The sequence below is a fragment of the Sarcophilus harrisii genome, chromosome 3 (genome assembly GCF_902635505.1).
Source record: "Sarcophilus harrisii chromosome 3, mSarHar1.11, whole genome shotgun sequence".
Taxonomy (NCBI): Eukaryota; Metazoa; Chordata; class Mammalia; order Dasyuromorphia; family Dasyuridae; genus Sarcophilus; species Sarcophilus harrisii.
Window position 1 is genome coordinate 562,355,345 of NC_045428.1, and position 24,534 is coordinate 562,379,878.

At 37.3% G+C, this 24,534-nt stretch overlaps 1 protein-coding gene across 8 annotated transcripts in view; it reads left to right on the forward strand.

Moving 5' to 3' along the window:
- Window positions 1-5,856: 5,856 nt before the first annotated feature.
- The window catches only part of EIF4G3 (eukaryotic translation initiation factor 4 gamma 3), a 275,515-nt gene continuing 256,837 nt past the window's right edge, over window positions 5,857-24,534 (forward strand). For 6 of the 8 annotated variants that reach the window (XM_031962682.1, XM_031962683.1, XM_031962686.1 and 3 more), the window contains exons 1-2: window positions 5,857-6,145; window positions 12,506-12,581. The gene's annotated coding sequence lies outside the window, so the exon portion shown is untranslated. Of the gene's footprint in view, window positions 6,146-12,505; window positions 12,582-24,534 lie in introns of those variants that run through there. The other 2 variants (XM_031962685.1, XM_031962690.1) reach the window with 1 other exon arrangement.

Consider the following 24,534-nt stretch of genomic DNA (forward strand, 5'->3'; position numbering starts at 1 on the left):
CTAATTTGGAAAAAAAAAAGGTGACTTTTTTTTAACTGTTTCAAAGTCTGGGTTATAATATTTAATCACATTTGTTCCATCTAAGTCTCCCTCCCCTCCCTCAATTTTTTGGTTCTAACCCTAGTCAGTTTCTATGTGAGATTTGTGCTTTTCAAAGTCATTGACTAGTATTCAACTACTTTTCTGAGATTCCAAGTCCAAAGAAATCTGATCTGTCAGCATGAGCAGCTATTTGTGCCTCATGAACCATCCATTGGTAAATGCTGCAGAACTGTGAAGGAAGGATTTCCAGACATGAGGCATGTATCATCACTGATGTTGGAACTAGAGCTTAGGTGGTGGAGGCTATATTTTCTTCAGGGGGAATGAGCCAAGGTCAGAACAAAGATTTTTTAATAAATCCATAGGAATAGTTTATAGGCATTCAAGTTTAAATGTTGCCATTCTTTTTTTTAATAGAGTAAAACTTTTTGGATTTAAATGTGTTAGGAGCCAAACATTTAAAGTGAATAGAAGGGAAAAGAAAGATGAACTGATGTTATTTTGTTGGTAGTACGATCTAAAGGGTAAAAGACAGATTGAAAAAAGTTAATTTTTTTGTTTCTCAATGAAATTTTGCATATTACATTTCATTATAAGCCATGACAATGCATTTTTTTAAATCCCTCAAAAACAAACCCTAAATTTATATTGTCTTCCCTGTTGTATTGCTGTAATAAGAAATATGTATGTTATGTGTGTATGCTTATCCTAGATAAGCATTATTTTCTGTTTTTGGCACCACATGGAGCACCTTTTCTGATCTCTCCGTGTATGTTTGTTTGCTTAAATATGGCTATGTAGGTTTACCGATTTCCTTGAAGTTCTCTTTGAATGTGCTGCTGAGGGATGACTGACAGCAGTGCATAGTAAAGGAGAGGCAGCTGTCTGGACAGTGGTCCTTGGTCAGTTGGCCAGACTGCTGGGAACTAGGATGCTTTCTTTTGCTATTTCTAGGATCCTTGGGACTTCTTAGAGTCTCAGCTTTCTTCTCTGTAAAATGGAGACTAATAGATTACGTTCCTCAAAGTTAATGTGCTGAGAATCAAATGAAATAGTGTAGAAAAAAAGTATTTTCTAACCATAAAGTTATGATGCCTATGAGATGATTTTATGGATCAGAAGGCCAAGAAATCAGATGGTCAACTATAAAGGTTGGGATAAACTATACTGATCAGCTAGGCATAAGATGATTTCTACTGGATCTGTACCTTTTATTCTGTAGAATAATGTTTTGAAATGGAACCTTCCTACCTAGTTTGCTCTAGTAAGTCCAAGTCAGCCCCCTTGTTTCCAGTTTTGAATTTTGGATTATTAGCTTTTTTTGTACATCACCCTCTGTTTGCATCTTATTAATAAGTTTCTTTAGGGTGGTTCAAATGAGTTTAGATGTGACAGGGAGTTCTCGGGTTGTTCTTTGATGGTTACTGGAGGAAATCTAGAAATGAACATCTTACTTCCCATTGCAATGTCAGCCCATATCTTAGCTCTCCTTTTATTTCAGGCTTTCCCCAGGGCAGGGGTCATTTTGATGGAGTCAAGATGGATTTTAGTTAAATTAATGCCTTTATGTGCTACTTAAACCTTAAAGCACTCTTTAAAGGAGATGAAATATAATTATGTTTTCTCAGGAGTTCAATGGATATATTTTTACAAACCCCTTTAATTGGTTCCTGTAAACGTGTTTTTATATCTGGATTCAGCATTCTATCACTTGGAGACCTGGGCTCAAAAATCACATTTGTATTTGTAACATTGAAATGCTATCTAGCCTCTGAATCAGTTTCCCAGTGAAATAGGTGCAGTGGTGCTTGTACTACTTTAGGCTTCTTGATTGGTTGTGTGGAAATACTTAGTACAAAAAAAGTGATAATGCCTGCATGTGAGCTGTTATTGCAGATGTGTAAGATGTGGAAATCTCTTCACCGTTCTGCTTGTGGCCGCTTTAGTGAACAGTTTCTTTTTTTATAGTTATCAAAATATTTTTGTGTTTATTTTTTCCAATAATATTTTATTTTTCCAAATTAATGTAAAGATAGTTTTCAACATTCATTTGTAAGACTTTGTGTTCCAAATTTAATTTGATACAAGTTAAATATGTGCAGTTCTTTTTAACATATTTCCATATTTGACACATTGTGCAAGAAAAATCAGACCAAAAGGAAAAAAAACACGAGAAAGAAAAAGCAAGCAAACAAAAAAAAGGTGAAAATCCTATGTTGTGATCCACATTGAGCCTCCATGGTTTTCTCAGGATGTAACTGGTGTTTTCCAGCCCAAGTCTATTGGAATTGTCTGGAATTGCCCCATTATTGAGAAGAGCCAAGCTCATCAGAGTTGATCAGATGAACAGGTTCTTTTAAGTCCTGATATCTTTATTGGATGAGAAAGTTTTAGCTAATCGAGGACTTGATGTGAACCAGATTGGTTATAGCCTTGGCAAAAGGGACAAAGCCTATTGGCTAGGGCCTGGGAGCTTGCTGGCCCGGGGATATGCTTATTCCTGGTATCTGGAGGAGGGGTCCAGGCTAGAGGGCTCCAGTTGAACTGGCCCCCTGAGAAAGGACTGCTCTGCCTGGCTCCTTGGCTGTTGCCCTTGGTGTGCCCATTCTTTCCAGTTCCAGCATATGTCCCTGGCAGGTCTGCAGATGGGACCTCCCTGCTGCCCCTTCTCCACTGGTCTGAGCTTTCCTCTCAGCCCATGAATGTGTCTGATTAAAAGCTCCTGGCATGGCTCAGGCTAGCCTTCTGCTTTGCATATTTGGAGAATCCCAGATTGCTTTCAGGCCCGCTCCCAGGATGCTGCCCTCAAACCCATATTACATATATTAGTAATTATAATGATGACCCTAACGTGGGGTTTCTGTGTAGGATTACATCTTTCTATATCTCCTTGTTCCTCCTCTTCACTCTGCAGTCCTCTTCCAAGTCTCCCCTCTTTCCCCACCCCATTCTGTTTGTTCTCCTTTTCCCACTTTGTTCCTCTTGATCTCTGGATAACCATTTTAAGTATGTACTACCCTCCCCTTGAATCCTTTGCTCCCTTCCATGACCTCTTATGCCTTGCCAAACCCTTGCTAATTAACATATTGCACACCTGCTGAGTGAGTACATTCAGGAATAGACTGGTGCCAGCTCTTTCTGGTGAGCTGATTGTTAAATTTTTAGTCTGAGTACTAATGCTTTGAAGTCAGGAAAGCCACAAATCAGGGCTCGAATTACATTTGGATGATTATCTAGACTTAAAATGATGGAAGCAAATGTTAAAAATGTATGTGAAATTCAAAAGTTTTTCCAGTGTCCTTCTCTCCCTAGAGCCAGTTATTAAACATTTACTAGCCTCAGCCCTGACTCTAATGTAGATTTTTCACACCATCTTTCTTGCCCAGTCAGTCCTTTTCATCCTCTTCCCTAAGTGACTCTTAAGTCACTACTCCCAGAGGCTCCTTGGAGCTTTCCCTCCTGACTTCCTCCTCTTCCTGACTCTATCCTCTCCTTCTCTCCTGTACCCCCAAACCCTTTTGACCTCATCCTCCATTCTTCTCTCCTTTGCTTCAGTCTCTGATGAAAAGGTGTTTCCTGGATCTGGTTGCCCAATGTCTCTGCCAGAGGTTTGCCTCCAGCATCCTTCCCCCAAACTCCTGTAGTTCAGGGTCTTTCTTGCTTTCTGTTTATAAACATGTCCAAGTTTCCTTCATTCTTAAGAACTTTTCCCTGTTGGGGATAGGCTGGACCTCTCTCTGGGTCCCCTTTGTGCTTCCCTCCCCCTCTTGCACTTGGGAGGCCTCCTTCCTGCCCTCTTGGAGACATTTCTTAGTTGCCCCCTGGCACAGCCATTTCTTTCCTCGGCTTTGTTGGCCTCTCTCCAGCCACTGGACGTCTGGTCCCTGGAGCCCTGGATCTGATAGGTCCTTGGTAGGTGCTTCCTGTTTGATTGATTCCCACCCTCTAGCCCCAGGCTTTTGCCTCTTGTAGGTTTTCCTCCTGCCCTCTTGGTTCTCTTCTGCTAGGTCAGGAGCATCCTTCAGAGTTCCCAAGGTGAGTGGTTTCTGGGCTATTCGTGTCATCTCTGGCTTCTGCTCACTTACTTTTCACCAAGCCATACAGATCTTAAACCTCAGACCTGACCATGCTGAAGGAGCTGCATAGACTCCCGAGAGTCCAAGGATAAAATCTAGATGCTTGGTATTGAAACCTCTCATGGTCCTATGTTTGCAGGCCAAGACCTTTTTTATTCATTTTACTTCAAGCCAAATCTGCCCAGGGTTGTTTGTAGGCAGTGATCTTACCTGATTCTCCATGACTTTATATGATGTATCTGCTTGCCCATGTTTGAAATATATGTCTTCCTCTCCTCTTTCTCCCAGAATCCTTCCCTTCTTTTGAAGCTCTGCCCACAGGCCTCCTCTCACATGGGTGCTGCCCAAATAGCCTCCTACTATGTGCTGTGTTTTCTGTCCTCTGAAAATTACTTCTGTTTAATTTATATGGTTTTGTTACTTTTTAAAAAACCTGTGTTCATATTCTCCTTCAGTAAACCTTGTGCTTATCTGGGATAGGAAGTGTGGAATTCTTATTTATATTTTGAGCGTAATGCCCAGCCTATAGGTATACTTAATAGGGATTTATTGAGTAAAGTAAGTTGCATATGCATCTCATTATAATAATCGCATTTTTGTTTAGGATTACAATTCAAACAAATCCCAGATGTGTGTGCCTTGCTTAGAGCCTTCCTTTAAAAAAAAAAAAAAAGTTTTTTTCTTCAAATATTTAATAGTTAAATTCTAGTTGTCCTAAACAACCAATATTATTTAGTATTTATGGCATGCAAATCACTATGTCAGTAGAAATGATTATAGTAGTTTTAAAGATATTAAGATTTATGATATTGAGGGAATATAATTATTTACAGCTTCACTATCAGATAGTCAAGGTTAAATGGCAATTGAGTGCCTATTATTGTATGCCAGGCTCTAGGGATACAAAGAAAGGCAACCCTCCCAAAAAACAGTTGCTGCTGTCAAGGAGCCCACTGTCTAATGGGGGAGGCAATGCAGTAAACAATGATGTACAAACATACAGGACTACAGGACATATGGAGAATCTTCTTAGGACAAAAGCAGTAAGAGGAAGGCCTGGAAAAGGCTTCTTGCAGAAGGTGGGAGGCTGGGAGGATGGCCATGACAAGGGAGCATTACCGGCCCAGAGGCGGCGTCCCTACATGACACACTCTGTCAAGGAGAGGGGAGGCTGGAGGCCTGGGCCGTGAAGGATTAGGAGTGTCAAACAGAGGAGTTTGTATTTGATCTGGGATGTGGGGTGGTCTGGTCAGACAACTGAGTGGGGGAGGGACTGGCCCGAGCAGAGATGGGAGGCCCAGGGAATCTTTGGAAATAATCCAGGCCTGAGGTGGCAAGGGCCTCTTATGAGAGGCTTGATGGTGTTTGTTGGAGAGATGTCATGGAGGTAGAAATGAAGCAGTCAAATGACTGTGGTGGTTTTAAACCAGGGGTTGCCACCATTGGGTCAGAATCATGTTGGTTTAATCTTTTACATTTGTGGTGCACATGGTGAACCTTGTTCTTGTTTCATTGTGGTTAATTTTCTAATTCAGAAACTTCTTTGAGGAAAGGGAAAACTGGGAAACAGCCTTTTCGAATGTTCTTCCTGCTCTGAGGCAGAGAGGGGACATTCTTTAGGGACACCTCTTGGTGCTCACCTTTTTCCTCCAGAAATCCCGTTGGGTTAATGTTAGTGACTAGGATTTGTGGCCTTGCCTCCTTTTGGAGAGAAATGACTGGGGAGAGAACAGATGAGTACTTGGAGGTCAGACTTGGAGGCTTTCAGGAAGGTTTTTGGCTGGCTGGATTCAGGTTGCAGCTGTTGCTTTAAGACTAGCTGGTGGACTGTGCTGGATTGCAGTATCTTTCCTTTGGAAGGAGAGAGGAATCGGCTGGAGGAAGCTGGAGCCCAGCCCCGCCGGGAGATGCAGTGTTAGTGGTGGAGTCAGCCAAGGGAATTTCAGATGGCATGCTCTACTTAAAGCAAGAATTCTTCAGAATCATCCCTTTGTGGAGGTGCTGACTGTGAGTCCCTCCAGTGCCAGGTAAGGCTGCCAGGGGATAAAAGGCTGGACTCGGAGGAGAGCTCATCATTGAGGAAGTTTCCATAAACATCCATGATGTTACATAACTTGAGCTGCTTGGATCTTAAAATGGATCTTTATGACCCGCTTCCTCTGTGGTATAGGTAGGCAATATTAAATGTATTGTACCTTTTTTTCCCCACTTAGGTTCTTTGGCATTAAGTCAGGTGAAATTTGGCAATTTACAATAAAATCTGAATGCTTTGAATGTTGAGGATTTGTAGTGGGTGCCTTAATACTTTCTATTACAGATGTTCTTTTACATATTGATAGAATGTTCTTTCTGAAAAAATGTTTTACAAGCCAAAACAAGGAATGGGGAAATTTGAAAATTTCTGTCTTTGTTTTTCTACTTGTGATCATAATTAGTTCAGTTTTTATCCATCTATGTAATCTGGCTAATGACTTCTAGGCTAACTAAGGATAAAATACAAAGCAAGTTGAAACATGCAGAGAAATGGTGACCCATGAGCCAGTATGGCTGTGGGATACTTGATCCATTTTTCTAATGAGGTAAAAAGGCATGTTTGAAAGCATGTGCCATTCCTTATTGGTTGTGACAGATTTTCAAGTGTAATAGGAGAAGATATTTGCTTATCTGCACCTAAAAGAGAAAGAAGCAGCCAGCGATTCATTCTTGGGATAAAGGGCTTGTTGAGAGCTGGTAATAAGCTCAGTGGCAGGCACCATTAGGATGAAAAATGCAACCATTTTGAGAAGTATACTCTTAACATGATATTTCATTCAAGTCGGTCTTTGAAATTCACTTTCTTGGGGAAATGTGAAGTAATGCTTGTCACCTGCTGATCAGTGTAGTTTCCTAGGTTTAAATCATTAAATCGGCTTATTAGTTTGAAAAATAAGCCCTAGAACAAAGCCCTTATTGCGGGAGGGGTTTTCTAGACGCTGGAGGGAATTCTTCCCTTTTTGTGTTATGATTTGGGATAGAGGAAATTGTGAACATTGGAGTACAATTTTTAGATCTGAATTTTCTAATCTTCCCCCCCCCCTTTTTTTTTTTCCTAACTTTTGTGGCTTTAAATGTATTTTGTATGTATTTTGGGGAAATATTTAAATAAAATTTCTGTATTACTATCAGCTATGTTTAAGATTTTTTGAAATTAAAACAATTTTTTCAGTTATGTTTTCAAAAGAATCTCAAGTAATTTTCTAGGACAGAAGCACTTATCTACAGACCAAAGGGTTTTTTATTTAACAGAGCTGTGAGACATGTGTGTTTCATCTCTCAAAGAATACTCTGTGTTAGAGTAATCATAGTGAGTTGAAAATCAAAATTTAAAAATGTCTTTTATATTAAGAGTGTGTTCTAGGTTTAATTTATGTCCTCTGCTTGACGGCTTTCCAGAAAGGTATGACATTAAGGAGCATACTGGCCACTTAAAAATAAGAAGTGATTTTTCATGAGTTCATAGAATTTAAAGCTTGGCAGGGAGAGATCTTGTATACCAGTCCCTACGTTTTACAGATAAGGAAATTGAGCTAAAGAATAGAGGTGATTTGTCCCAAGTTTACTCAGGTAGTTAGTAACAAAGCTGAGATGTGAACCCAGAAGCTTTGTCCAGTTAACTATGTGGCTTCCTTATTGGATACTGGTTTGTAGAGCTATGTGAGCCATTAATCAAAACATTTTATTTTAAAATCTGCATTTGGACCGTAACACTTTAAGAAAATTGTCTTAGAAGTATTGAAGCATCCTTTATCTGTGTAGGGAGAAGAGACAGAGCAGGTTCACTTGAAATCACAGGTCTTTGATGGGCTATAACATTTTTTTCATTGAAAAGCTTTTAAGTATAATAGAATCAGTTTTACCTGGTTCTCATAAATTAAAAGCCTCTTTTATTTCTGAATATTGAATTCCTGAAAAACAGATGATTTAAATTTTATGAATAAGGTTGTATACACCCTCTTTTTTAAATTGATAATCCTCTATTAACTGTAGCTTTTTAAAAAAATATAGCTGACATTTATATAGCACTTTACTGTTGCAAAACCCTTAACAGTGATTATATCATATGGTCCCCCCCATCACCACCATGAAGTCAGTAGTTGAGTTAATACTATGCTCATTTTAGAAATTAGGAAACTAAGACCCATCTTGACCATGGCAGAATAAGGCTTGACTATAAAAGCTGACTTCAGGGTAATTTTTTCTGAAACTCTTTTATGTTTTGGTTTTTATTAAGTAAATGAAGTTGAGGTGCACCTTTGGTTTACCCATTCTTTGTCAGACCTATTTTTTCCTCATGTGAAATGGTGTTTTCTTCACATTGTTATTAAAGTTTTTAATCACAACCAACAGAGATCAAGTAAGAGTCCTTAAGGCTTCACAACTTCAAGTATTTTATCTTTTAGGATGCTGTATAATTACTGTTCCTTTAAGAATTTTCCTCTTTTTTGGGGAGAGGGTGGGCACAGCTCTAGAATTTCATTAGCTTTGGGAATTGATAGTAAGGACACCTTACAACCAGTACATATCCTTGGCCATTTTTTTTCTTCTCCCTTTCTCCTCTATCCCCCTCCCCCAGCTCATATGTTGTCCAGTAACCATCAGTCTCCCATAGAGGTTGGAGGAGAAGTACTAACTACAAAAGAAATTTAGAAAGAGAATTTGTCGGTCATATATCTCACTTGACCAGATAAGTTCCCTGAGAGGAAGGGGAAAAAATCCAAGGACTTTAGAAGACTAGAAAAGAAAATAAGTGTCTAACAAAATGATTGAGAAGTTATCCAGGCTGATAGTTATCTGGCTGGAAACAATATTCTATGGCAAATGAGAAGGAAAAGAAAATTGAATGCCTTCAAGAGATGTTTGTGTAAAAAAATAATTAACAAAGTGATAAAACAAAGCAATTAATTCAGTAGACTTGATAGTGGTGATCTTTTTTCCTGGATTATTCTTCTGTTAATTCTGATGCCTTCAGAGCAAAGTATTTGTGATTAGTCTTGACTCCAAAATACAGTAAGTTCTTAGGTACTCACAGGAAAAAGTCCTGGGAAGACAAGTGGAATGGGTCTGAACTTTTAAGACTGGATAGTTTTATCTTTTAAAAATGGGTGCAAGGCCTGAGTCTGTTAGGAGAAGGGAGGGTTTGCTCCAAAAACTCTTCTTTCTGGGTTTCCAAATTGTCATGCATGTCCTGTGCTAGATGCTAGCAAAAAAAAAAATTGAAAACGACCACTTAAGGACTCAGAATTTTTCTGTAGAACTAAATGTAGAGTGAATACTTTGTTTTATTGTTCTTACTGTTTATGATTAGATAGCAGAGAATAATAGCCCAGAGCATTTTATCATTAATTTGTTTCCAGAATAAAAAAAAGACAAAAATTTTTGGTTTAAACCAATGCCCTGGAATATTGGAATTGTTGAAATCAACAATTTTTTTTCAACTCTGATAACAAAAACATCCTATTTATCTTATGAATGGTCAGATAATTGAGATGCTATACAAAAAAAATCATGGCAAAGACCATGATTAAGAACCTGGTTCTAGTCCTGTTCTACCTTTAACTTTCTCTGTAGGATTTGGGCAAATTGCTTAAGTTCCTTATATGTTAGATGAGAGGGCTCAGTTTGAAAGTATTTTTTAAGTCCATGAACTGTTGAATACTAGCTTGGCCACGACTTCTGTCCTCTCAAACCCACTGCTCAATTCATTTCTGTAGGGAGGAACCAACCCCAAATGGATTAGCTTGTAATATTTTTTGTCAGCCTATTATTCCCAAAGGACCTTCACATAAATATAGTTAAATAGATTAAAAAAATGAAAAGTACTTCTGAGCTGTCAGCAATTTCATCGACCCCTTCTAGCGGTTGTGATGTTCATTTAATTTGATTAACATTCTCATGAGGAATTTAGGGAAATTACTTTATTCATATTCATCTTTTCATTTAATAACCACAAAATACTTTATGATATTATTGTTATTCCTAATAGTGAAACTGAAGCACAGAAGGAATTAGGGACACGTAGGCGAATCAGGGTCAGAGAGAGAGCCAGTATTAGATATAGGTCTCCTGGATTCCATTTTCAGTATTCTTTTCCTAAGACTTTAGAAAAGATCTGTATACAAAGACGACCACAGAGTGCTATTAATTTACCATGTTATACCATTTTCCTCATAGATAATTCACATGGAATGAAATAAATGAAATCAACATCCTCCAGTAGTAGCTTGAGATAAAGGCTTACTGGGAAATTAGTAGTCTTTGAGATTGTCTTTTGAGAAATCTAGTGAATAATTAATTTCATGAAGTAATGAAATCATTGAAATGGGCATGAAGAACGTAGAACCTTTTCTCTGTCTCTATAATATGAGATAAGAATGCATAGAGCTTTAGGTATTGATTACTGATGGGAGACTTGATTCTCATGTAGTAGGACTCATTCTCTAGCTGCAGAGAGCAGAAACAGCATTTTAGAAGAAAGACTAACTTCATGTTTTCTGCTAATCATGTGATTATTGCAGAACTCTGTTTAATTCAATGAAAGCTTTGTTCCAATTGGAGATAAATCTTCAGTCTAGAGGAATCAGCAAGACTTTCTGAAGGATTAAATTAGCCATAAACTTGTTGAGAAACTGCTCCTTTACCAGATTTTTTTTTTTTTTTTTGGTAGAGCATGGAAAAACCTTTGCAGTTTCAGTTTTGTGGAGTATTAGGCTTTTTGAGTCAAAGTTACACTTTTAACCTCTGCTTAAATCCAGAGAGGATAATAGCCATACTAGCTGCATAGAATATTGGAGTTGTCTCTCAGGCCTCTAGACATCATTTAGTGCATCTCCACATTGTGCAGGTGAAGAAATGGAGCTGAACTGGTAGTTGTCGTCCAAGGTCACCCAGTCCTTTAGTGGCATAGTGGTCACCTGACTCCAGGGTTTTTTCCATTATACAACCCTTTTTCTTTCAAGAACTTGCCAAGTTCTTGAACAGAATGTGTGTTTAAAGAAATGGTTAATGATATCAGGAATAAATGATTATATTTCTTTTTATCTACTAGAACTTGATTTAAAATTTTTTATTGTTGCCTTTGGTTTTTATGTTAATATTCATTTCATAATGGTTGCCTCACTCCATTATCCATAGAGTTAATACTAGGAACAAAAATTTAAAAAGAACAAATCCAGCTAATGTGTTTACCATATTTCTTTTCCCTCCCCTGAGGCAATTGGAGTTAAGTGACTTGCTCAGGGTCACACAGATAGGAAGTGTTGTGTCTGAGGTCAGATTTGAACTCCGGTCCTCCTGACTTCAGGGGTAGTGCTCTAAAGAACAATATTAGAAGTGGATTTTTTTAGCCTGCTTTACTAAAGTTACTTTTACTAAAATTGGTGTTATTGAGCACTGTCACTTTTAAGCATTTGGCTCTAAGTTGGATTCTTGAATTAAAATTATAAGCTCTACAGTTGGAAAAAAAATTAGAGATTATTTTGTCCATCTTATCACTTTTACAGATTACGAAACTGAGTTCTGGAGAAGGAAACAAGACCAAGTGGGTAGAGCCATGATTTGAATCCAGGTCCTTTACTCTAAATCTGCTTTAGTGTGTAGTTAAGACATTAGATCTGATGTATGGAAAGTGTCAGAAAAGTGGAATTAAAGCAAAGATATTTTAGTTCATTTTGGGACTGTAACTTTTTAGCAGTAACCATTTAAGAGGATGCATATACAGAACTCTGGTGTTTATGCATTGAACTTATCAACAATGTGATTGGATAAGAAGGTTTTTAGGATTGTGAAATTCCTTGCCCTGAAACTTAGCAAAATGATTATATTTTGTCTTCAAATAAATTTCACTACAAGTACTCAAAAATATTTTAAATTGGGGATATATGGAAGGGGCTTTCAAAAAAGTTTTCTTGGGGTAGATAGGTAAAAATTGTAGTATGGGAAAAGGAAAACAGTAAGGAAACAGGTGTATAGTAAGTTGTTTCTGCAGGCCTTGCACAGCCAGTGTAGCTAGAGCTTGGCCAGCATTTCTAGTGCTGATGAATAACTTTTCTCTCCCTGACTTGGTTTCCTGGATCATTTTCTCTTGAAAGGTAAGGTAGGAAGTTGTTCTGCCCTGTGTCAATCCTGGAGGACAGTTTATTTTTTACCATTTTAAGTTTATACAGGGATTGGGGTGTGTGTGTATGTCTGTGAGTATTTTGAGTTTGGAAGTTCTGAAGTGTGGAGGAAGGCCCTGCCTTCATTCTGGGGAAGGGGCCCTGTGTTTTCACCCAGCATTTTCTCTTTGTGATTTGCTTTTCTTGTAGCACATAATCCGTTTGAGTTCTGTTATCCTTAACTTACCATTCTAGAATTCCGAGAGGACCTGTGCAGCAGCCTCTGGAAGATCGAATCTTCACTCCGACGGTCTCGGCAGTTTACAGCACTGTGAGTACGCCGGGGCCGCCGGCTCGCTCAGGCCGCTGTTCTGCTTCACAGCCGCACCACGCCTAATGTAACATGTATTGGAATATTTGGTCAAACTCCATTTTGTCAGTGTTACGGTTTATTCTTACCACTTAAAGTGGAAACTGAACTAAAAGGATACTTCTCAGCCAATCTGTTTTTTTCTTTTCCTCTACAGGCTTAATCAGGATTGAGGGTAGTACATGAAGATAGCTTGTTTTGTGTGCTTAATTTTCTTTTTCCTTAAAAATTAACAGTGAGGAGTGGATTATTAGTGGAAAATTTTCTGTAGCATACTTTTTATGTGTAGCAGACATCCAGTTAATTTTTGTTATAAAAGAATTGATAATAATGGAAGCAGGCAATGCAACACATACTGGAAAAAGGAGCACTGTTTTTGGAGTCAAGACCTGGGTTCAAGTACCAGCCTTGCCTTTTCCTTATTTTGTGAACCTGATCTCTGGTCTCAGGTATACCCTCTGTAAAGTAAAAAATTTGTACTTGATGACTCCTGAGTTGTGCTGCAGAATGGTGTGGCAATGTAATTAGAAATGAATTTTGGCTGATTTAAAGGGGCAAAGTTACAATTGTGACCATCCTAAAAGAATTGTATACCAAAACTCCCTATGAACAGCTTTGTTGCTTTCTGAATAGCAAAACAGTCACAGTTTCCCCCATGTTTCATGAGAATTTCAACCTTGTTTTATTTCCATATTTTCCTGAAACCGTTGAAAGAAGTAAAGAGATGTCTTTAAATTATTATAATGTTTCAGGTTGTCTGCTTTTAGTATTTAGAGAGTAGTTTGAAATAGAATATTCAGGGATCTCCCAATTACTTTGAATGACCTATACCAGTAGTGTGAATTAACTTACCAGCAACTTATTTTAAATGGGTTGATTTGTTGAATGTTTCCATTAAGAATATCATTCTTTATAAGAATTAAATTTGACTTTAAATGTGAGTGGAACTTGACTTGTTTAAGCTAATATATAGTTTCCAAATTTGTCTCATGTTGATAACTTCATTGTATTTAATCCCAGCACTGACACGGATAACGTGGCAACTTTGCAAATGTATATAAAACATTTCCCAAATCCATGTGGGCAACAAATCAAGTTCTGTGGGTGTAGGAAAATTTAAATTTTGCATTTTGCTTTTTTTTTAAAAGTATATTTAACATGTTAAAACTTGGCTTTTGTGGAGAATTATTCAGATTGTGCTTCATCTAGTTTATGTTGATATGTTTTTTATTTTTTTTTATTTTTTTTTTTTTTTTTATTTAATAGCCTTTAATTTACAGGATATATATACATGGGTAACTTTACAGCATTAACAATTGCCAAACCTCTTGTTCCAATTTTTCACCTCACCCCCACCCCTCCCTAAATGGCAATGAAGTGTGTTAAAATTATATTAAAATATAACTTAGATACAAAAGTATACATGACCACAAATTATTTTTGTACAAAAGAATCAGACTCTGAATTTTGTACAATTATTGGAAGAAATAAAGATGCAGGTGTGATAAATATGGGACTGGGAATTAATGTAGTGGTTTTTGTCATCTCCCAGAGTTCTTTTTTCTGGGTTATAGTTCATTCTTTATGCTCCATTAGAAATGATTTGGTTGATCTGGTTGCTGAGGATGGCATCCATCAGGACGGTCATCTTAGTATTGTTGTTAGTATAAATGTCTCCTTTCTCATTTCCTTTAGCATCGTTTTTAAGTCTCAGGCCTTTTGAAATCATCCTGTTGGTCATTTTTCAGAACAGTATTCCTTTTTCATATACCACAATTTATTCTATTTCCAACTGATGGACATCCATTCAGTTTCAGTTTCTACCACCAAAAGGGCTGCCACAAAATTTCACAAAGGTCCTTTCCCTTCTTTATAATCTCTTTGGGATATAATCCCAGTAGTAACACTTGGATAAAGGGTATCCGTTTGATAACTTTTTTGGCATAGTTCCAAACTACTTCCAAAATTTGGATTGTTCACAACTCCACCAACAATGAATCAATGTCCCAGTTTTTCCCCTCCCAACAATCATCATTATTTTTCCTTCATCTTAGCCAATCTGACAGGTGTGTAATGGGTATCTTATTGTCTTAATTTGCTTTTCCTGATTAATAATGACTTGGAATCTTTTTTTTTTTTTTTTTTTTTTTTTTTATTTAATGCCTTTAATTTACGGATATAACATGGGTAACTTTAAGCTTAAAAACCTCTTGTTCCAATTTTTCCCTACCCCCCCCCTCCCTAAATGGCAGGATGACCAGTAGATGTTAAATATATTAAAATATAATTTAGATACACAAAAGATACATGACCCAAAAATTATTTTGTGTACAAAAGAATCAGACTCTGAATTATTTACAATTAGTTTGAAGGAAATCAAAGATGCAGGTGTGCATAAATAAAAGGACTGGGAATTCAATGTAATGGTTTTGTCATCTCCCAGGTTCTTTTTCTGGGATAGTAGTTCAGTTCATTACTGCTCCATTAGAAATGATTTGGTTGATCTGGGCTGAGGATGGCTGATCCATCAGGACTGGTCATCATCTAGTATTTTGTTAAGTATATAAGATCTCCTGGTCCTGCTCATTTCATTAACATCAGTTTTATAAGTCTCCGGCCCTGAAATCATCCTGTTGGTCATTTCTTTAAAAAGTAATTTCCATAATTTTCATAACCACAATTTATTCAATTCTCCAACGATGGACATCCATTCAGTTTCCAGTTTCTAGCCACTACAAAAAGGGCTGCCACAAACATTATCATACAGGTCCCTTTCCTTCTTTATAATCTCTTTGGGATATAATCCCAGTGTAACACTGTTGGATCAAAGGGTATGCCAGTTTGATAACTTTTGACATAGTTCAAACTACTCCCAAAAATGGTTGGATTTTTCAAACTCCCCAACAATGAATCAATGTCCCAGTTTTCCCCTCCTCAACAATCTTTAATTTTTTCCTGTCATCTTACCAACTGACGGTGTGGGTATTTAGAGTTGTTTAATTTGCATTTCTTGATTAAAATGACTTGGAGCATCTTTCATGAAAATAGTTTCAATTTCTTCATCTGAAATTGTCTTTCATTCCTTTGACCATTTTTCAATTGGAAAGGCTTGATTTTTTAAATTAGAGTTAATTTCATATTTTTAAATGGGGCTTTATCAGAACCTTTGACTGTAAAAAATATTTTCCATTTATTGCTTCCCTTCTAATCTTGTCTGATTAGTTTTGTTTGTACAAAAACTTTTCAGTTTGTTAATCGAAATTTTCTATTTTGTGATCAGTAATGATCTTGTTCTGCTTTTGGTCATAAAAACCTTCCCCCACAGGTCTGAGGGTAAACATCCATGTTCCTCTAATTTATTAATAATTTATTCTTTATGCCGGTCTAACCCATTTTGACCTTTTTGGTTCGGCGTTAAGTATGGATCAATCCTAGTTTCTGCCATTTGTTTCCAATTTTCCCAAATTTTATCAAACGTAAAGTTCATCCCAAAGCTGGGACTTTGGTTTAAAAACTGGTTGCTATTTTGTTGACTTTTTATCCTTGAACCTAATCTATTCACTGATCAACTAATCATTCCTTAGCCAATCAAAGTTTTGGTCTGCTGCTCTATATATTTTTGATCTGGTAAGCTAACCCCATCATTTGATTTTTTTCATTAATTCCTTGAAATTTTGACCTTTTGTTTTCCATATGAACTTTGTTGTTATTTTTTCAGGTCATTAAAATAGTTTTTTTGGGTCTAATTGGTGGCGCAAAAAATAGATTAGTTTAGGTTTTTCATCTTTATTATATTTGCTCGCCCTATCCAGGCATTTAATATTTTCAATTGGTTAGATCAGACTTAATTTGTGTTAAAAGTGGTCTGTAATTTTTGCTCATAAAGTTTCTGATTTTCCCTTTGGGATAGATTCCTAAATTTTTATATTATCAGTGTTATTTAAATGGAATTTCTCGTAACTTATTTTATTTTTTGTGATATATAAAAGATTTATTGGGTTTATTTTATAAAACTTTGTAAAGTTGGGTTATTTCTAATAACTTTTAGAGAATTTGGGTTCTCTAATATACCATCAGTCATCGGCAAAAGGGATTTTTCATTGCCTAATTCTTATTCCTTTAATCTCTTTCTCAGCTCTTATTGCTAAGCTTTAATACAATATTTAATACTTTTGATAGTGGAACCTTGTTTCCTCAGATCTTATTGGGAATGGTTGGTTTGTCTCCATTACATTATGCTTTTAATTTTTAAATAGTGCCGTTATTTTAAGGAAAAGTCCTTTTTTTCCTCAAGTGTTTTTAAAGGAATGGATGTTGGATTTTATCAAATGCTTTTTCTGACTATTGAGATGATCATAGGTTTTTTTAATTTGGTTATTAACCCAAAAATTATATTATGTTTTCTAATTTGAACCACCCTCACCTGGTATAAATCCTTTGATAAGTTATTTCTTGGGAGATGATTTTCAGTCTTTTTTGCTAATTCTTATTTAAGATTTTGCATCAATATTCATTAGGGAGATTGGTTATAATTTTCTTTCTCTGTTTTCACCTACCTTGGTTTAGGTATCAGTACCATTTTTGTCATAGAAGGAATTTGGTGGACTCCTTATTCCCTATTTTATCAAATAATTTATATAACATTGGGGAATTTTCTTTAAATGTTTTAAAATTCCATTAAATCCATCTGGTCCTGGGGTTTTTTCTTGGGGAGTTGTTTTTGCCTGTTCTTTTCTTTTTTCTGAAATGGACTATTCAAAATTCCCCCTCTGTTAATCTGGGAGTCTATATTTTTGGGGTAGTCATCCATTTCACTTGGTTACAAATTTTTGGCATAAAAGTTGAGCAAAATAACTCCTTATTATTTCTAATTTCCTCTTCGGTGGAAAGTTCCCCTTTTTCATTTTAAGACTACTAATTTCATTTTCCTCCCTCCTTTTCTAATCAGTTACCAAACATCTATTTTATTGGCTTTTCATAGAACCAACTCTTAGTTTTATTAATTAGTTCAATGGATTTTTTTACTTTCAAATTTTTTTTTTTTAATTTTAAATTTAATTTAGTATTTGATTGGGGTTTTTAATTTGGTCTTTTTTGTTTTTTTATTTTGGGCCCAATTATTAATCTTTTTTTCTCTGTTTTATTCAAGTAAGCCCTAGGATATAAAAATTCCCTCTTATTTTTGGCTGCATCCCACAAAGGTATGATGTCTCATCATTGTCATTATCTTGGTGAAATTATTAATTATCTATAATTTGTGCTTCCCCTTTTTTAAGATGGATTGTTTAGTTTCCACCGGTCTATTTCCCCCTAATTTTTGTTGAATTAGTTTTATTGCATCATGATCTGAAAAAAAGCATTTACTATTTCTGCTTTCTTGCATTTAATTTTGAGGTCTTTATGTCCCAATATATGGTCAATTTTGTGGTTCCATGAACTGCTGAGAAGAAAATATATTCCCTTCATCTCCATTCAATTTTCTCCAAAGATCCAACATACCTAATTTTCTAATATTCTTTTCTTTTTAATTTCTTTTTATTTGTTTTGTGGTTTGATTTGTCTAATTCTGAGGTGCGGTTGGTCTCCTACTAACCCAGTTTTGTTGTCTTTTTTGAACTCTCTTAACCTCCTTTAGGAAGCCAGTGCCATACCACTTGGTGCATATATTTTAATTTGATATTGCTTGTTGTTTATGTGCCCTTTGAGGATTAGTTTCCTTCCTTTATCTTTTTAATTGTCAATTTTACTTTTTTTGATCTGAGATAAGGATGGCTACCCTCTTTTTTGACTTCACCTGAAGCATAAAGATTTTGCTCCAGCCTTTTCCTTTACTCATATGTTCCTCAAATTGTTTTCTTGTAAAAACATATTGTAGGGTTCTGACTTTTTGATCCAGTCCTATCTGTCTCCTCTTTTATGGGGAGTTCATTTCAATTTCGGTTAAATTACTAAATCTTATTTCCCATCCTAAAACCCCAGTTGTGCTTTCTTATTCTTGCCTCCCCCAACCCTTTCCCCCTTTTAAACATTTTCCCCTCTTTATCACGATCTTTCCTCTTTATAATCCCCCTCCCCCTTTGGTCTTTCCCCTTCCTTCCCTTATTCTCTTTTTCTTTTCCTTTCCTCCCCGTTTTTTAATGGGGGAAATTTTTCTAAAACAAATGTCAATTATTTTTCCTTTGAGCCAACTCTGTGATAAATTCCACAATGTTCCTCCCCTCTAAATTCCCTCAGATATGATAAGTTTCCTTACCTCTTTGGGGATTGGTTTCCCCTTTTTATCCCTCCTTCCCACCTTTTCTGTCATCCCTTTTCTTCCTTCCCTTTTTATTTTTATATCAGTCATCAAATTTTAATGTATTTTTTGTATTCCCAAAGAAATACAATTCCAAGTTATTTTACCTTTTTCTGCCTCTTGGGTTCTATTCTTGGAATAAATTTTTTTTAGTTTGGTTTTTTTTGAAACAAATGGAATTCATTTGTTTCATTAAATCCATTTCTTCCTGGAAGAAAATGCTCAGTTATGGTGGTTTATTCTTGGCTGATCCCAAGTTCTTGTGCCTTTGGAATATCTATTCAGGCCCTTCTTTCCTTTAATGTGAAGCCAGATCTTGGGTGATCCTTATTTTTTCTATTTAAATGGTTTTTTGGCTGCTTGTAAAATTTTTTCTTAATCTGATGTTCTGAAATTTTCCACAAATATTCGGGGTTTTATTTTAGGGTTTCTTTCAGAATGTTAATGGAATTCTTTTCAATCCTATTTACCTTCGGTTCTTTACGGTTCTTTTGATGATTTCGTAAAATGATCAGGCTCTTTTTTTCATCTGTTTTTGGAAGTCCAATAATCCTCAGTTATCTCTCCCTGATCTATTTTAAGTCTGTCATTTTAGCAAGTAGATAATTCATGGTTTTTTCCAGTTTGTCATTTTTGGTTTTGTTGGCTGATTCTTTGGTCTCAATGCATCATTAGTTTCAATTTGTTCAGTTCGTTTTTAAAATTATTTTCTTTTGCTTTTTTTACTTCTTTCTGTATATGTCCAATTGGTTTTAATTATTGTTTTTTGGTCTGTGGAATTTTTTCCATTTCACTAATTTTTTTGTAATTTTTTCTTTTTCAATTCAAGATCCTACTTTCTTGGAGTTCTTTGTCTTTCCAACCCAAATCCTACTTTCTAGTGAATTCTTTTTTTTCCAATTCACAATTTTACTTTTGAGATTTTTTTTTTTTTCCAACACCAATTTTGCCCCATTCCTGAGAATTTTTAACTTTTCCAATTAATTTAGGAAGTTGTTGCTCTTTAGGCCTCTTTCCTTTCCCCTTTTTCTTTAACCTCTTTTTGGAACTTTTAATGGTCTCTTCTTGAGGCATTATGTAAAAAGGAAGTTGATCATTTTTTTGTTTGAGGTCTCTTCGGTTTGTGACCTGCCTTTTTTGCATAGAAGCTGTGAAATTTTTTCATCTTTTTTATGTTTAAAACCTTTGGGTGGGGTCTCTACAAGGGGGCCACCCTCTCCCAGGCAGGGAGAATGAAACCATTTCCGGCCAAGGTAGGGGTGCTCCAGGGGAGGTTTTTTCCCCAACAGGAAGTGGATTCAGCACTGGCCGAAATATCAAACTGCAATAGGGCTGAGTGGAATCGATTGCCCTAGGTGAGACAATGGTGAAAGGTCCTGCCCCAGGCCGGAGCCCTTGTGGGATGAGTTTAGCAGCTGAGAAGATGCAGGCCAGAACTCTGCCCCAGTGTCTGCCCAAGAAATCGCCCTGGAAAGCTCTACTGGCCCCAACCCCCCCATGCAGTTAGGCTAACCGGCTCGCCTCCTGCCGTGCAGGATCAACCCTCCCCAAAAAGCCCTTACTGCGGGTTGGGGCCTTGTGCTGGATCTGTGCTTTCTCCCCGGTTTGAGACCCCTCGGACCAATTTCTCTCCCCTGTCCTGATCTCCCCTTTGGGAAAACCTTTTGGCGAGACTGCAGATTTTTCGGCGGTGAGTTGTTCTATTTCTTTCTTTTGTGCAGTCAAGACTATTTTGGGCCCATATAAATTTGATAAAGGGGAGAGAAGGCTTTGAAGTCCGTGCTTCTCGCCATCTTCTTGATATGTTTTTTAAACTAAATATTTATCTTTTCTTTTTATATTGCCTCATTTTCCCCATGTCTGTCCTCTTTCCCTGCCCAGAGAGCCATATTTTATGGTATATAATAAAAAATTAAAAAATTAAAACATGAAGCTTCCACATCGGGGGCTCCCCTTCCCAACCCCCCCTGCAAAGGAATAGGGAAGGTATTTTACTGTCTCTCTCTTTTAGAGGCCAGTCTTGTTCTTTGCAATTTTCAAGTATACACTTTTGCTTGCTTTTTAGCTAGTGGTGGTTCTTTCTAATTATGTCATTGTTATTATCTATTTTGTTTTCCTGTATCTGCTTAGTTCACTTTGTATCACTTCATGGGAGTCTTTTCATGCTTGTCTATTCATCATTTCCATTGTTTCTTATAGTACAATGATGTTCCATTAATTTCATAAACAACAAAGTTTAGCCATGCCCTCATTTAATGGACACAAATACTTTTGTTTTCCCATCTTTTCTGCCAAAAAACAAAGGACTGCAATAATTTTTTTGTTGTGTATGGACCCTTCCTTTTGTCCTTGGGGCATATGTGTCCTTACGACACATTGTAGTGTCCTTCTTGAGACATATGACTAACAGGGGAATTACTAGTAAAAATAATATGGACATTTACTAGGTAAGAAGGATATGGACATTTAGACATTTTATTTACATAAATCCACGGTTACTTTTCAGAATGATTGCACTGAGTCATGCTGCTCCTTCACAGTGCTTTAGTGTGACTATCATTTTATAGTCCTTCCAACATTGACCCTTCCCATATTTTGTCATCTTTGCCAGTTAGTTGAGAGTATGTGAGGTAAAATGTAAGGGTTGTTTGGATTTGCATTTCTTTTATTGAGAGTACTTCGAACCATTTAAAAATATTTGTTCATATTCTTTTGAGTCTGTTGGTGAATGGCTTTTGCAGTGATGTTTTGTGGACTTAAATATTGTGAGGTAATAAACTCATGCATTATTTTACACTTTACAAAGCATATAGTACTGTGTGGTAGAGGGAGACATAGAAAAAACATTAGCTACTTACTGTATTCTGGAGACTGCTAAGTTCTGGGGATCTAGAAACAAGCAAACAAGACAGTCCTTACCTTTAAGGAGCTTACATTCTAACAAGGGGAAGCCAACACTAAAAGGGGAGCTGGAAAGGAGGTAGTATTGGGGAGAGGGTGGAGAAGTCTGGAAAGAAGGAGAGAGGAGGGAAGAATGGTACGAGTAAGGACTGGGCACTTCAGGAGATGATGATGTGGGTCAGCCCCTAGATTCTGGAGAGAGGGGCCAGGAGGGGCTCTTCAGTCAATGCTTCAATCATTCACAATGTTTTTATTAATTACAATATGCAAGATGCCACTCTAAACACTGGGAGTTAAGGAACAACAGAAATCAGTCCTGCCTGTAAGGAGCTTATGTTGGCAGAGCACAGCATCCCCATGTTCAGGTACAGACAGACAATGAGTGTAAAATAGACCTGTTATTTCATTGGCATAGGCCAAGTGTCAAAATGTCAAAACCCACAGCAAAACTTGCAAGTAATTGGAAATGTTTAGCAAAATAAATAAAAATACAGTACAACATAGATAATATTAGTTTGTGATTTTCTAAGTCAATAAGTAGTCCGCAAAGATCATTTTTTATTTGAGTTTGACATCACTGGTATAGAAACTCCCATATGTGCTAGCTCTTTCTATCAGTGTTTTTCTCAGCCTCTTGTGTATGGCTTACAGTCCTTGTTGCCAGGAGCATTCAGAAGTAGCCAGTAAACATTGCTTAAGTGCCTACTATGTTCTAGGCATCATGCTAAATATTAGCACTGTAGGATCACACAACTCAGTATGTGTCAGAGATTTGACCTTGGGTGTTCCTGGTTCTGTGGCCAGACCTTTGTCTCCCAGGCCATTCTTCCTCTTCTCCCCCCCCCAAAAAAAAAAAAAAAATTCAATTCACATTAGGCAAGAAGGCTCTGGTATTTGGTGGACTTGGGAGAGAATTCATTAAGGAGCTGGTACAAGAATGTGTCCTGAAGGAAGAGAGATTCTCTGAAGATTTGTTGAAGACGTGCAGTCCAGGCTTTGTGCCTGGACATGACAGACGGGAAAGGCCAGCTTGACTGGATTGTAGAGTGCATGATGAGGCCCCAGAAGGTAGGGTTGGGATTGAATTGTGAAGGGGGTTAGAAAACCAAGAGGTTTATATCTTATCCCAGAATTGATAGGAAACCTCTCCCGTGTAGTGAAAAGGGAAGAAACACGATTAAGTTGGCTCCTAAGGAAAATCACTTGGGCAAGCAGTTTTGAAGATAGGTTAAAACAGGGAGAAAATTGAGGGACGAAGACCAATTAATTAGGAGTTCTTTTCACAATCTAGGTGAGAAGTGAAGAGACCCTCAATTAAGAGGGTTAGTTATGTTGATAGAGAGAAGCTAGTCATGGGAGGGATGGTATAGATGCAGGGACAGCAAGTTTTGGCAATGGATGGCTGTGGGGTTGAGTGAGAGTGAAAAGTCAGTTAGAATGCTGATGTTGCCAACTCGTGAATGGTGATCTCAATAATATTTGGGGATTTCTGAAAAGATGAGAAGGGTGTAAGGGAAGAGATGAGTTGTGTTTTGGACATGTTAGATTTGAGATGCCTTTGGGACATCTGATTTGAAATATCCAAAAAGCAGTTAGTTGGTGATACTGACTGAAGCTTAAACATCTGTATGAAGATATTTCAACCCCTGGGAGCTGATATCATTTGATAAGTAAGAAAAGATGATCCAGGAAAAGAGCACTGGACAATACCCACACTCAGGAGCCTTGAGGAAAAGGAACAGGTGAGAAACAAAGAAGTTGAAGAGAAAACTATGAAAATTTCAGAGGGCAAGAGTATTTAATAGGCCAAGACTGTGGCCACCTATGTTAAATGCTTGAGAAAGTTAAGTTTTCCTTACCAGTGTCCTCCTTTAATGTAGCAACAAATGTATCATGTGCATGATTTTTTGGGTTAAGGTGAGCCTATAGGAGGAGTTTGTATTTGATTTTAAAGGTTACAGGTGGCCACTCAAGTTTATTCAATAGGAAAATAACAGGGTTAGAACTCTGCTTTAGGAATGACACTTAGGGGAAGGATTCTAGGAAGATGGTGGAGTAGGTTAGTAAATTTCAAGCTCTCTTGGATTTCCCCACAAATAGAACAAATTTGTGCCTCAGAGTGAACACAGATTGGTGAAAAAACTAAGAAGACTTGGGGTGGAACAGGGGTCCGAGAAGATCTGAAGATAGGCCAGGGCCGGGACTGACCTGTCTGAAGTGCACACACCACAGAGACACCAAGTGGGGAGCCCTGGGGCCTGCTGGGTGTGGCTGGAGCCTCTGTAGAAACCCCAAACACTTTCACCTCCAGACTGTTGGGGGGAGGGGGCAGATTTTGAGCCTGGGAAGACAGAATGAACTTCGGCTGATTGAGAAGGCCAGGCCCAGATGTGCTGTTGAGATGGGCCCAGCGTGAGGAGGAGCCATGGGGGAGTTCTTGCTTGGGGGGGTTCTGGTCACAGGGGAGAGCTGAAGGGGAGCCAGAGGCACCATCCCCTTAGAAGTGCTTACACTTATACCTCTTAGACCTTTTATTTAAAAGGAAAAAAAAAAAGAACTAGCTAAGAAAAAAGAATCTCACCATTAAAACACATTATGGGAACAGGGAAGGCTGTGATTCATCTTCAGAAGAGGACACTTTAGTTTAAAAAAAAAAAAAAACAACTTTCTGTGGCAAAGAATATAGTGAAATAGTGCCCTGCCTGAGAGAATTTATAG